The sequence below is a fragment of the Danio rerio genome, chromosome 4 (assembly GCF_049306965.1).
Source record: "Danio rerio strain Tuebingen ecotype United States chromosome 4, GRCz12tu, whole genome shotgun sequence".
NCBI classification, from domain to species: domain Eukaryota; kingdom Metazoa; phylum Chordata; class Actinopteri; order Cypriniformes; family Danionidae; genus Danio; species Danio rerio.
The window spans coordinates 36,643,672-36,658,325 of NC_133179.1; the positions used below are offsets into that span (position 1 = coordinate 36,643,672).

The window sequence follows — 14,654 nt, forward strand, 5'->3', positions numbered from 1 at the left end:
GTCTGCATCAGTCGCTCACTCATTCATTGCAAGTTCACACCGGCCGAGTTTAGGTGGACTTTCATTCACCAGCAAGTTTTGTAAAATTGGGAGTGACAATCAAACAATGTAAATGATCAAAAACACAATCTAAGGGTGTAGGACAGTTTCCCTGCATCTCCCCAAACATTTTCTCCTCCCTAATCCTTCTAATTCTCCTTTCAGAGCCGACCATTTGATTGCAGTATGCAGAAATTTGGTTTTCAGTTCATAATACCTTGAAACACATATAAAGGGTTTTTGCTTTCTTGCAGCCCTGTAGAAACTCTCACAACCTGATACATCTTCACCCCTCTTCAGTTATTGAGTTTAAATCTTCAGGTTCAAAGGGTTTCATTCCAGTAACTTGATATGTATTCAAGAGTTTTACACTTGTTCCGAGATGCTATCCCATTCTATCCTTGGAGACAGCCTTACATTAATTAAAATGACTTTCATTTTAACATACGTTCCTGGTCCAAAATATGAGGAGCTGCAAGCAAAATAACAGACAGCTATAATGATGCCTTGGCTCGTTCATTGGATCAACCGATTTTAATTCTTGGGGATATGAACTTATGTGAGTTATCAAGCCATTTGCCTACTTTACATCAGTATGTGGACTATCCGACCCGATCAACACACATATTGGATAAATGTTTTGGCAATATAAAAGACGGATATAAAGCTGTGTGTCACCCTCCATTAGGGAGGTCGGACCACAACATCATACACCTGTTACCCAAATATCGAGCTAAGTTTAAACAAGAAAAACCAGTGACTAAAGAGATACAATTATGGACAGATCAGAGCAAAGAGGAACTAAGGGACTATTTTGAAAGTATTGAGTGGCAAGTGTTTTTGATGCATGTGAAAATGTACTGATACTATTACATCTTACATAAGTTTTTGTGAAAGTAATTGTGTTAAGACTAAAACAATTCAGATGTACCCAAATAATAGGTTATGATTTACAAATGATCTTAAAACATGTGTAAATAAGAAAAAAAATCAGCTTTTTTAAATGGGGATATTGAATTAGTTAGACAGAAAAGAAAGGAACTCAGGGGTGAAATTAAGAAAGCCAAATTAGCATACAAAGACAAGATTGAGAATAAATTATTTAAAGGTAGTGCTAAGAAGGCATGGGAAGGAATGAACAGTGTCATGGGAAGAAAGAAAAAGGCATGTTTATCACATGGTGCACCTATGGTAGAAGATTTAAATATTTTCTTTGCTAGGTTTGATAAAGAGGAATGTAAAATTGAATGTGATAAAATCTGTTCTAATATTCCTGCATACGAGCCCATTAAACTTAAAGAGTATGAAATAGCAGCTTGTCTTGCTAGTACAAAGCCAAATAAAGCACCTGGCCCAGATGGGCTTAAAGGTCGCGTGTTGAGAGATTGTGCTTTTCAGCTATCTAGTGTATTCACCCGTTTGTTTCAGCTTTCATTAGACTGTAAAGTGGTTCCAAATTTATGGAAAGAAACAAAAATTGTTCCAGTACCCAAAATATCCAATGCCAATCAGTTAAAAGATTTTAGACCAATAGCTCTTACATCTATTTTGGGTAAATGTATGGAAAGAGTATTATCAAGGGACATCTGGAACAAGGTGATCAACGATTTGGGCCCCTTCAGTTTGCATATAGGGGAAAGAGGGGCACCGACGATGCTGTAACAACTTTGTGTGATTTTGCTGCTGAACATATTCAACAGACCACAAATTATGTAAGGATTTTATTTATAGATTTTAGCTCAGCTTTTAATTCAATTCGGATAGATATTCTCCTGCAAAGACTACTTGATCTAGGAGTGAATGGTGATTTTATTTGGTGGATTAAAGATTTCCTTTTAAATCGTCCTCAAAACGTAGTCGTTAATGAAATGGTGTCTAAAACAATGATTGAAAATACAGGAGTTCCGCAAGGAAGCATTTTATCACCCTTACTATTTTCTCTTTACACGAATGAACTTAAGATCCAGGATTCAGGTTTTAAGTTATTTAAATATGCAGATGATATGGCACTTGTTGGACGGTTGACTAAAATAGGAACAGAAGGAGATACCTTATACTATAATTATATACATATGCTCCAAAACTGGTGTAAAAAGAGTTCACTGGAGATCAATTTTAATAAAACCAAGGGGATGATAATTAGCAGAAATAAAAAGTTCTTAGTCAAGGGTTGAAACCGCTGGTCCTTGAGGGACATGAAATAAAGACAGTTGACTGTTTTAAATATTTAGGAACACTTATTGATAGTGGACTAACATTTGCTGCAAATGCAGAGTGCATTTTTTAAAAAAGCAATGCAGAAATTATACCTCATTAGGAGGTTACAACAATTTGGTGTGAGTCAAGATGTCCTTGAGATGGTATACAAGAACTTGGTTGAAAGTGTTGTGAGTTTTAACATGATAGCATGGAATGGACTGTTGCCAATGAAGGAAAAGCAAAAACTGTGTCGAGTAGTAAAAATTGGCAGTACAATTGTAGGTAAAGCGCAAAAACAACCAAATGAAATTTATTCAATGAGAATTAGACAGAAAGCACACATCATTGTTGAAGATTGTTCGCATCCCTTAAATATCAAATTTCAGCTCTTGCCATCAAAAAGACGTTTTAGGCAACCTCAAGTAAAGAAAAATGTGTATCAAATGTCCTGTGTGCCAAGTGCCATTAGAATTTTAAATACTGGGTTTTAATTATGTGTAGGGTTTTAAATTGTGTTTTTTAATGTTATATATGTGACGACGTTGAATGTATTTGTGTTGAATGTTTTTTCTGTGATGTGTGTAATGTAAACGCTGATGTGGTTGTGTGGTGAAGCCAAAGATAAATTTCCACTTGTGGACAAAAAAAGAAAGTAAAGTAAAGTAAAGTAAGCTCTGCTGGACAAGGCCTCATTTTTGCTCTCCATTGTGGAGCTTCATGTGATTGCCGAGGCTTCTTTTATATTTAAAGCCCTTTCCACACTCACTGCATCGAAATCGCTCTCTTGAATGAATCTTCATGTGTTGCTTTATGGAGTCTTTGCATGTGAGACTCTTTCCACAATGATCACATGTGGTTCCAGTGTGACCATTCGTGTGATTCATGAGGCTAGCTTTGGTTGTGAAGCTCTTTCCACAATGAGCACATGCAAACAGCTTCTCTCCGGTGTGACTTATCATGTGGTGATCGAGTGTGTTTTTACATCTGAAACTTTTACCACACTCTGTGTATGTGTAAGCCCTGCTGAAAAAACCAGCATAGACCAGCATTGCTGGTCACCAGCAAGACCAGCATATGTTGTGTTTTGGTGCTGGTATGCTGGTGACCAGCATGGGATGCTGGTGCTGGTATGCTGATAACCAGCATGGGATGCTGGTGCTGTGATGCTGGTGTTATGCTGTGATGACCAGCATGGGATGCTGGTGCTATGCTGGTGACCAGCATGGGATGCTGGTGTTATGCTGTGGTGGCCAGCATACAAGCACCAGCATCCCATGCTGGTCACCAGCACCAAAACACAACATATGCTGGTCTTGCTGGGATTTGGGTGCTATGCTGGTGACCAGCATGAAATGCTGGTGCTGGGATGCTGGTCACCAGTATGAGATGCTGCTGGGATGCTGGCGCTGGTATGCTAGTGACCAGCAATCCCATGCTGGTCACCAGCATCCCATGCTGGTCACCAGCACCAAAACACAACATATGCTGGTCTTGCTGGGATTTGGGTGCTATGCTGGTGACCAGCATGAAATGCTGGTGCTGGGATGCTGGCCATGCTGGTCACCAGCATCCCATGCTGGTCACCAGCACCAAAACACAACATATGCTGGTCTTGCTGGGATTTGGGTGCTATGCTGGTGACCAGCATGAAATGCTGGTGCTGGGATGCTGGCCATGCTGGTCACCAGCACCAAAACACAACATATGCTGGTCTTGCTGGGATTTGGGTGCTATGCTGGTGACCAGCATGAAATGCTGGTGCTGGGATGCTGGCCATGCTGGTCACCAGCATCCCATGCTGGTCACCAGCACCAAAACACAACATATGCTGGTCTTGCTGGGATTTAGGTGCTATGCTGGTGACCAGCATGGAATGCTGGTGCTGGGATGCTGGTCACCAGCATGAGATGCAGCTGGGATGCTGGCGCTGATAGTGACCAGCAATCCCATGCTGGTCACTGATAGCAAATTACATCTGGCCCAGATATGGCCCACATCCCCCACTTTCTTCTGGCCCACATTCAGCGCGGAATGACGGCGATGTCTCAACCTGATTGTGGCTGTCATAAGGATCCAAAAGTCAGCCACAACTGAACCAGATCTGGGCCATATCTCAGAAAAAGCTTGGTCCATATCTGGGCCAGATGTGGCCCATACATTTTCTTAGATCTGGCCCAGCTGCGGCCCATGCAAATTCTGAAATCTGGCCCAGCTGCGGCCCATGCAGTTTCTCAGATCTGGCCCAGATGCGGCCCATGCAATTTCACAGATCTGGCCCAGATCTTGTTCAGTTGCGGCTGACTTTTGGGTTAGATGTGGCTGACATCTACATTTGGTAGCTATATAAATCACATTAAAAGGAATGCTTAGTTTAAATTGCTTTATTTAAAAAATTGCTTCAAAGGAAGCATATAAATTGATAAATACAAATATATAATTTATATAAATTATATAAATAGATGCATACAAAAAAAACAACAACAGATTGATCAATGCAATACATATAAATATATGAATTAGATAAATAAATGCATATAGAATAATCACAAATTAAATGCAAATAAATATATATATAAAAGGTAAAATTAGGTAAGTGGATATACAGAATAAGAAGAACATACAAACACAAATGTATATACAAATTAGATAAATAGATACAGAAAAAAACACAGAAAATATATTTATATGTATTTTTTAATATAATGCATATTAATTAAATTAACAAATATTTTATAACCATATAACTAGAACCAATAATTAAAAAGATATATGAAGGGCAATCCAAAAACAAGATCAGAGGCGAGGCAAGGGTCAAATAAACAAATGATAATTACAGAAACCAGATAAACAAGTTCGAGTAGACAGAACAAACACAGAAATCGCATATTTAACAAAAACATATTATTTAAAAAATTACAACGAAAAATTATTTGTCTGATGAAGAGCCGGCGGCTCGAAACATTTTACGCTCTGTGTCAGCCTTTTTAATTTAATAAATTTGTATTTTTGGAGCCTTGGTGTTGCCGCCTTTGATTTACATTAAATAATTACAATTAAATATTTATTAGCATCTACCCAGAACCAAAAAATTTTTTTTTAATTAAATAAACTGAAAATCCAACAGGGCAGTCCAAGAGTGAGGTCAGGGGCAAGCAAGGGTCAAAGCCAAAAAAAACAGTCCAATGCAAAACATCCTGAAAATCAGAGAAGACAACAATTAAAAGGTGCTGTTTGCAGAGTACATACAGGCACAACTCGATTAAAATTAAGGACTTTTAAGCACTTTTTTCAGCACCTATTTTTATTTGTAAGACTGACAAGCAACGTATTGAACACCTGAAATGTATTCTCAGCGATACATAAAAACATTCCATAGGAACTACCTATCAATTTATAAAAAATAAAAAATAATATTAATATAATATTTCATAGTATTAAACCTATTTTAAATGTGCTTGTGAAATTATTTTTTTAATGTTTTTGTAGATGGAAAGAGAACTGAAAATTAAATTACATTAAATTAAAGGACTAGAAATACTATTATATTGCTAAAATAAAACTAATTTTAGTAAATAATACTAATACAGAGTAAAAGTACATGGTACTATTTTAGCTAGTTACATTTGGAAAATTCAAAACTTGTTTGAATGGTTTAATTGTTTAATTACAAGACTACATAAAAAGGAATTTGCACTAACAAAGGAAGTTTATTTCCTTTAAGGAAGTTTGGTATATTTTCAAGCTTAGGAAGGTTTTATACTTCCTCATAATATTATTAATATTATAAAATATTTGAAATATTTGTTTTACATTTTCTACATTTTTCAAAGCAGTGTTTAAGAGCCTTATTGTTTATTTTGATAAATGTAACAACAGATTGCTTTGACCTGTAATGCCTGTACAATTTAGTGACGCTTTAAGACAGACTATGTATAAATCATACAAATACCTCATTCAAAAACGTTTCTAGCATACCAACCCCGTGACGTCAGACAGAGCAATATTCCAAGATGGGGGTGCCTTTGTGCTAAAAGCTCTAGTAAAACATGCCCTTTTCATCAAAATTTTTACATTAATCAAGTTTGGTTAATATATTTTTTATTAAATCAGAAAGCAATTTACGAAATAATGTAAACTCGATTGACTACATCACTTCTACTACAAGACACTGGGAAGAATTTTTGCTAGGCGATGTAGGAAGATCTGACACTCAAAGTTTTCTCCATCAACTCATAGTCTGAAATCTTGGTAATTAGTGAAAGTACCTTTGAACTGACCGCAGATCTTGATGTAGTCTTTCTTGATCTGGTCTTCTCCACTTTCGATCCTTCCCTGGGTTAATCTTTACAAGGAACCTGCTGAATGGAAAAAAATACTTAGTATTAAAAACCTGGACTATATCATGCTCTAAAATATTTGAAATAAAAGCAACATAAAAGGACAAGCTTGTGGTGGAGGTTTGCTAGAAAAATATGTGGGAGAGGATGTTGTGTGTGAGTCAGACTGAGACAGACTGTTGTATGAATGTGTGTTTTTGAGTGTATGAATGTGAGAATGCATTCACAAGAGTGTGTGTTAGTTTGAGGATTTTGCTATTTTAAATATTAGGGTCCAACAGAGTAATTTGTTTAGTTAAGTTGTTTAAAATTATTTTCATTGATTAAATACTTGCCCATATATAGATGTAAAGAATAACCAAAAGAAATAATGCATTAAAATGTCATTATATTTTATATTCAATCTGCAAATCATTTGTTGTGAAATTTGAATGACTTCAATTCAGTATATGAATAAAATAAAATTAGAATAAGAATAAAACAATAGAACTCTATAAAAAAATACTTCCTATCAAAATAAAGCAGGTGCTTTTACCTTAAGGAACTTTATTAGTATGGTTCCCTGCTTCCAGTTAGTTCAACTTCAGATACCTCCATAATCTGTACTCTGGTGCTTCATTTGGTTCTTGACTTAAGGCTGATTTATACTTCTGCGTCAAACGCCGGCGTATGCTATGGCGCTGACGCATAGCCCTTCGCCGTAGCCGTCACTGACGTGCACTTCTCAAAAAATGTAACTACAAGTCGCAACGACGCCTAGTGTAAGCTCTGTGATTGGTCGGCTTGGTAGCGCTGACGAGTCTGGGCGGGACCGAGAGCAGCGCGAATGTGAGCGAGCGATTGTTTACAAGTGTGGAGTACCGTGAAGGAGCTCCGGATAGAAAGTTTTGTTTTGTGTTTACCTCATAGTTAAAGTTGTTGTACGTCCACCGGTTCCTGCCTCAAAATGAGCGAGTTTGAGCCACTTGTACATCCCGGAAGTGTTCAGGAAAAGCAAAAAAGCAGCGAAGAAACTCGACACAGAGGAACATTTAAACCTCACTGCCAACTAGCGTTTCGGAAGTGTTAATGCAGACCGACAGAGACAGCGCGCAGAAGTATAAATGCACAGCCACGCGCGTTGCATGCGCCGTGGGTTATGCCGGTCCCCTGACGCAGAAGTATAAATCAGGCTTTAAGAGTAACTGGTGTCGCATTCCAGGTCCATCACAATCTGAGCTAAAAGGACAATATGACAAAAGACAAGACAAATATGAATACACATAACATACAGAATAAAACATTTAAAGATATAGTTTACTATTCTGCCACCATTTATTCATCCTCTACTTGTTTCAAAGCAGTTTGAATCTGTTAAACACTAAAGCAGATATTTTGAAGAATGTTAGAAACCTGTAACTATTGATATACATAGTAGAAAAAACTGGGTTTGTGTTCATTCATTTTTTTTCAGCTTCATCCCTTTATTAATCTGGGGTCACCAAAGTGGAATGAACAGTCAACTTATCCAGCATTTTTTACGCAGCAGATACTCTTCCAGCTGCAACACATCACTGGGAAAAACCCATACACTCTCATTTACACACATTCACTAAGGACAATTTAGCTTACCCAATTCACCTGTACCGCATGTCTTGTGGGGGAAACAGGAGCACCTGGAGGAAACCCACGCCAACACGGGGAGAACATACAAACTTCACACAGAAATGCCAACTGACCCAGCCGAGGCTCGAACCAGAAACATTTTTGCTGGGAGGCAACAGAGCTATCCACTGTGCACCGCACCACCTGAGTTTATGTTCAACAGAACAAAAAAAAATATTTTGAAACAAGTGGAGGATAAAAGATGTCATTATTTTTGGGTGAACTATCCCTTTAAAATTTAAGTGTCAAGCATTAGTCTTAAAAACTTATGTATCCCTACAGGAAAAATAAATCAAGTACCTCTTGTGAACAAGCAAAATCATTATGCCATTGTTTTCAATGGTTTTCTTTTATATTTTTCACTCTGAAATTATAACTGAAACATGCGATCCAAGGTAAATTAATCTACTAACATTAACATATTATTATTTTATTAACATAAAATAAAAAGATAAGATAAAAATAAAAGTTACGTCAACAGACTGTTTTTCCAGCTCACCAATACTTTCAAATTTTACATTTTCAGAAAACAGTTTAATAAATTACCTTGTGGAAACAATTAGACTTTCTTTCAAATTAGATTTTTTTAATAATAGATATTTTAAATAAGCTATGACCTCACACAGTGATAAAATAGCAGCAATAAATCTTGTAATATTTTAATAATAAATAAAACATAAAATATATTATTTTAGTTCCCAACAACCAGTCTGACATATACAAGTTACAAAATATGTACAATATTGTACCTGGTGTGCTTGATGATGAAGTCAAACAATTAGTAATGCACTGATGTGAGAGTTGTCCTTTACTTCAGCTTGCATCCTTGCATGATTCCTTTCTTTTCTGTAACAAATTAATACAATACAATCAATTTATAAAAATATTATTTTTACTTGCCACAAAACCATTTGTTTGGACTTGATACATATGTACAAGATTAATGGTGCAATTCAGTTTCCAGGCCGTTTTAAAGTAATATAAAACATAAGATATGGATTTTAAGCTTATTTAACACAATTGATTTTATTTTTTAACAAGGTTTAATATTTCATAACACACTTAGCCTTCTTTTTTAGCTAATTAATTTCCTTCATAAGTCATTTAACACATTATGTTTCAACTGTGGATTTTTTTTTTCAAACGTTTTTGCTTTAAATTTTTTTTAATGCAGACCAGTCTCAACAGTGGCCAGCATGAACCACATAACGTTACTCTGTAAACGTTTGCTGAAACTTGATAAAACACACATTAACAAGCAAATCAAGATCATTAGGATTAACGTTACCAAAAAGAGACTGTTCGTTCAGTGTTTGAGCTAAAACCAGTACAAAAGCAGAACTCGGCACCAATAACAACTGTATAAAACGGACAGCATTTGATTCATTCATTCAAGCTCCCGTTTCGACGCTGTTCTTCATATAACACGTCTTATTGATCATTTAATTGGGAATGACGAGCGTAAAAGGACAATTGTAACTTAAATGAATTTGTTAAAACCCCGAGCACAATCAACTTAACAGATTAACGTTACTGAACTGACGGCTGCCATCATTCTTAGCCATCAGTTTTTAGCCATATTATCCACATATAAGTTACAGTTTTATCACTATTCAAAACAGGGGCTTTTTTAACTAATAAAAACATTACCTGACGACAAATATATCAGAAATATGATTTTAAAATAATAACTTACCCGATAAAAAGAAGAAGATGAAATGGCGGACTTGACTTCACTTCACTTCCTCGTTTGAAAAAATTAACCGTCATTCACGAGGCTCCGCCCACTCCACCGTAATGCAAGGATGAAGCGAAACACATATTCGCCACCAGGGGGCAGTTTATGATAATGTTTTTAAATAAATAAATATATATATATATATATATATATATATATATATATATATATATTAGGGTAAGGGTAATTAGGCAAGTTATTTTATAACAATGATTTGTTTTGAAACTGTCGAAAAAATATATAGCTTAAAGGGGTTAATAATTTTGACCTTAAAACACTTTAAAAAAAATTAAAAACTGCTTTTATTCTAGTCGAAGACTTTCTCCAGAAGAAAAAATATTATCAGACATACTGTGAACATGTCCTTGCTCTGTTATGTAACATGCTGTAATTCTAAAATATTTACTGTTAATTTTAATATTCAGTAGCTTGTTATATAAAAACTATAACACTTTAAGATATATTTACAATCAACTAATTGCTAATTAACATGCTTATTGATAGCATATTTTCTATAAAATTTGTTGACGCTGTTACAGGTGCACACACACAGAACCAGGATAGACTTTTGGGCCTTTCTATGTTGAGTGTGCATGTTGTTTCTGTTGGTTTCCAGTTTCTTCCATAGTGCAAAAATTTGCAGTATAAGTGAATTTTGGATAAACTAAATTTGCTGTAGTTTGTGATTAAGATAATGTGTGGTGTTTCCCAGCACTGAGGATTGTACCCTCAGGGCTGTGTTGCAGAAGCATTAGTATCTGATTGCAGACTTGCATATGCAAGCTGAGACACACAGTTTGACATGCAATGTCAGAAACAATGCACTCAAATAGAGCTAGTGACATCAAAGTGAGGGGTCGGGTTAGGAGCGGGGTTAGGTGTGCGCATTAAAATTAGTCAGATTTATTTTTATTATTTTTTGTGTTCTGTAGAATAAGTAAATAAAACTTGTTTTGTTTACAAAGATCAGCTTATTTACGAACACATTCATGTTATTCACATTCTACTGCTCAGTTCTCTGACATTTTTTTCTATCTAGTTATTTTATTCATAAACAAAACATTTATGTCTATTTAATATTCAAATTAAATAAAAAAAGAACAATGTTGTATGTGGCATTTAATCAAACAAAATCATTATAAAAATGTAGAATTGCAAAAAGTAACACCAAGAAAACAGCACTTTAATTTAGTATTATTAGATTATGAATTTATTTGTAAAATTGTTCATTAAAAAGTAGTACTAATAGCAAATTAAATCCACCCAGTAGGTGGCGGTAGGACACTGTCTTAATTCATTCAAATGGAGAAACTGAACAAAACATTAATAGATCAAAGCATAATAAATGATGAAACTCGTTGCATTTATAGACATTTATAGACATACCAGGTAATATGAAAAAAAAAATTATAAATATTAATCATGCTGGAACATTTACATATAACAGATAATATAAATTTATATTCATAGCAGCCTTAAAGTAAAAATAAATCCATTATTGAGGAAATAAACTGAATTAATACGTGATAAGGTTACAAACATATACTTTCCCGGATAAGCAATAGCTTATTCCTATTCTTAATAACCTAAAGAATCATTTTCAATCTCAGAAAGTCTTATTTAGAACATGCGATGTCATTATTTTCAGAGAAGGTGTAGCGCTTTCGCCGCCTGATGAGGGACAATAATGTTAATAAACACAGGAAACACAGAACTGCTGCTGCTTCACATCAGAGTCTGTGTTTTGTTTGAGCAGCAAGCCCCTCCCACTCATTAGGGATGCAGTCCACTGGCAGAAGTAGCCAATCGGAAAAATGTAAATCCTTCCATCACATTACATTAATTTACAATATTTATTTTCTATTTTCTACTTCATAAAACGAAAGTGTACAGACTTAGAAAGACAAATTAACTTTGATTTTCAATTTCTAATAATTTGTAACCACTTCAAAGGCTCCCGTTCATTTATAGTTAAACCGGAACTAAAAATACACAACTCGCACTACACCCGATGTGTCACACACGGGCCACATCTGGCCCACATACAGCAGGCCACAACTTACACTACATCCGGTGTGTCACACACGGACCATATCTGGCCCACATACGGTAGGCCACAACTCACACTACACCTGGTGTGTCACACACGGGCCATATCTGGCCCACATACGGTAGGCCATAACTCACTCTACACCCGGGGTGTCACACACGGGCCACATCTGGCCCACATACGGCAGGCCACAACTCACACTACACCCAGGGTGACACATATGGGCCACATCTGGCCCACATACAGCAGGCCACAACTCACACTACACCCGGTGTGTCACACACGGGCCATATCTGGCCCACATACGGTAGGCCACAACTCACACTACACCCGGTGTGTCACACACGGGCCATATCTGGCCCACATACGGTAGGCCACAACTCACACTACACCCGGTGTGTCACACACGGGCCATATCTGGCCCTCATACGGTAGGCCACAACTCACACTACACCCGGTGTTCACACACGGGCCATATCTGGCCCATATACGGCAGGCCAGAACTCACACTACACCCGGGGTGTCACACACGGGCCACATCTGGCCCACATACGGCAGGCCAGAACTCACACTACACCCGGGGTGACACATATGGGCCACATCTGGCCCACATACAGCAGGCCATAACTCACACTACACCCGGTGTGACATATACGGGCCACATCTGGCCCACATACAGTAGGCCACAACTCACACTACACCCGGGGTGACACATACGGGCCACATCTGGCCCACATACAGTAGGCCACAACTCATACTACACCCGGTGTGACACATACGGGCCACATCTGGCCCATATGTCTCCTGCCATTGCCAGAAGTGAGCCATATGTGCCTTAGTTGGCCCAGATGTGGCCCAGAACTGTATGCTATCTGGGTAACATATTTATATTTAATTTGCACATAATTATTGTATATTGTATAAGTTAGCCGGCAAAAAGCAGACAGACGCACTAAAAACTGCTCAAAAATATATATTTAAAAAAAAAAAAGGTAGACGCAGACGTCATGTAACAAGTCAGACGTTGATGTCACGTCCATTGAGAGGAATGTATGAAGGGCAAGAAAATTGTGCACTGCCTCACACACTGCACTGAGCCGTGTGAGCAGCGTGTTATGATACGTGTTAGCAAAAAAATAAATAAATAACTTCACTGCTACACGTGAATCACGCGTAACGTCTGGCTTGACACTTCACTGCCACACGTGATTTACGTGACGTTTACGTGACGTCAACGTGACGTCAACGTCACGTCTGCGTCTTAAATTGCATGGATTTAATAGCAAAAAAAATATTTTTTAAGACGTCAGTGAGACGTTCAGTGAGACGTTCGGTGAGACGACTGCACGTTGCAGCGTCAGGTTAAAGAGCTTGGAGGAGCGCCATAACTCGTGAAGTTGTTAACAGCGTAACAGCGCATGCGCTACCTAAGGTGTGTGCGTTAATAGCGTATGATTACAGCTAAAATGTATCGGCAGGAATACTATAGATATAAGAAATGATAATTGTAAACATAAACATATGTGTGCACATCTAAATCGGCAAGCTTTACAGTGGTTCGATACAGTTTATAAACAAACAAATAGGTATGAACTTTCACTAAACTAAGCATTGAACATTCTGTTTTACTTACTTTTTAGATGTACGCACACACACCATCAATGAACTTCTCAGATTGAAATACTCCTTTTGCTCTAACTATTTACAATGCACAGCTTTAATTATCTAACCCCTATCATCATCAACTCTTTCTCCCCTCTGCCACTTTCCGAAACTCCGCAAGAAACTTTGGATCAGCCCATTTCAAGCTGATCGGCGGGGGTCACTGGAAGAGTCCAAGTCGCGGGGGGTAATATTTTCTACAGTGCCAGTTGAGTTTGCAAGAAGACCAAGATTTTTGAATAAGGTAGGCCGATGGAAAGCCTCTGAATTCCGCCAGTTCCTACTTTACACCGGTCCTAAAAGACTTCCTACACACAACTTTATATTAACATTTCCTACTGCTGTTTACGGGAGTGTTCATACTGTCGAACAAAGCACTGCTTAAGTTAACAGACTATGCAAATGATGCACCTGTGTTGTTTGTTCAGCACTTTGGAAAGCTGTATGGACACATGCACATCTCCTACAATGTGCACAATCTTGTACACCTTGCACAAGATGGAAATCTGGATTCCTTCAGTGCCTTCAAATTTGAAAATTACATGCAAAAACTGAAAAGGCTTGTTAGGAAACCAGAATTTCCATGCTGCCAAATTGTAAAGAAGCTTGCAGAGCGAAAGGCAATCCAAATGGAAAAAGAGGAAAGTTTGGGTGTAAGAAAAAAACACATGTCTGGACCATTACCATCATTGTTTCAGTGTGCGCAACAGTACAGCCAATACACCACAGAGCTCTTCACCCTCAAACTGGACGAAGCCAACAGCAATGTCTATATTCAGGGAAAGGTGGCGAAGATCAGAAATATAATTGCTGAAAAAGAGGAGGTGTACTTGGTCTACTCCACATTTGCACATCAAGGCCCCTTCTTTGACTACCCCACATCTTCCTCTAGATTTGGGATTTACTTGGTGGATGGCCTCTTGGACACAACACAGCACTGCAGCATTGGACTGATGGAATGGAAAGTTTTCCTCATGTCCCATAG

At 37.4% G+C, this 14,654-nt stretch overlaps 1 long non-coding RNA gene across 3 annotated transcripts; it reads right to left on the reverse strand.

The window, feature by feature from the left end:
- Positions 1 to 4,604: 4,604 nt before the first annotated feature.
- LOC110438085 (uncharacterized) lies at positions 4,605 to 9,987 on the reverse strand. Of its 3 annotated transcripts, none has more exons than XR_012402319.1 (6): positions 9,916 to 9,987; positions 8,969 to 9,065; positions 8,187 to 8,363; positions 7,111 to 7,793; positions 6,504 to 6,596; positions 4,605 to 5,432 (listed from the first exon to the last, which is right to left on the reverse strand). It is a non-coding gene; the product is annotated as an uncharacterized lncRNA (long non-coding RNA). The 3 variants fall into 3 exon arrangements; XR_012402321.1 differs by having other exon boundaries at positions 4,935 to 5,432; positions 6,504 to 6,593; XR_012402320.1 differs by lacking the exon at positions 8,187 to 8,363 and having other exon boundaries at positions 4,899 to 5,432.
- Between the last annotated feature and the right edge of the window lie 4,667 nt (positions 9,988 to 14,654).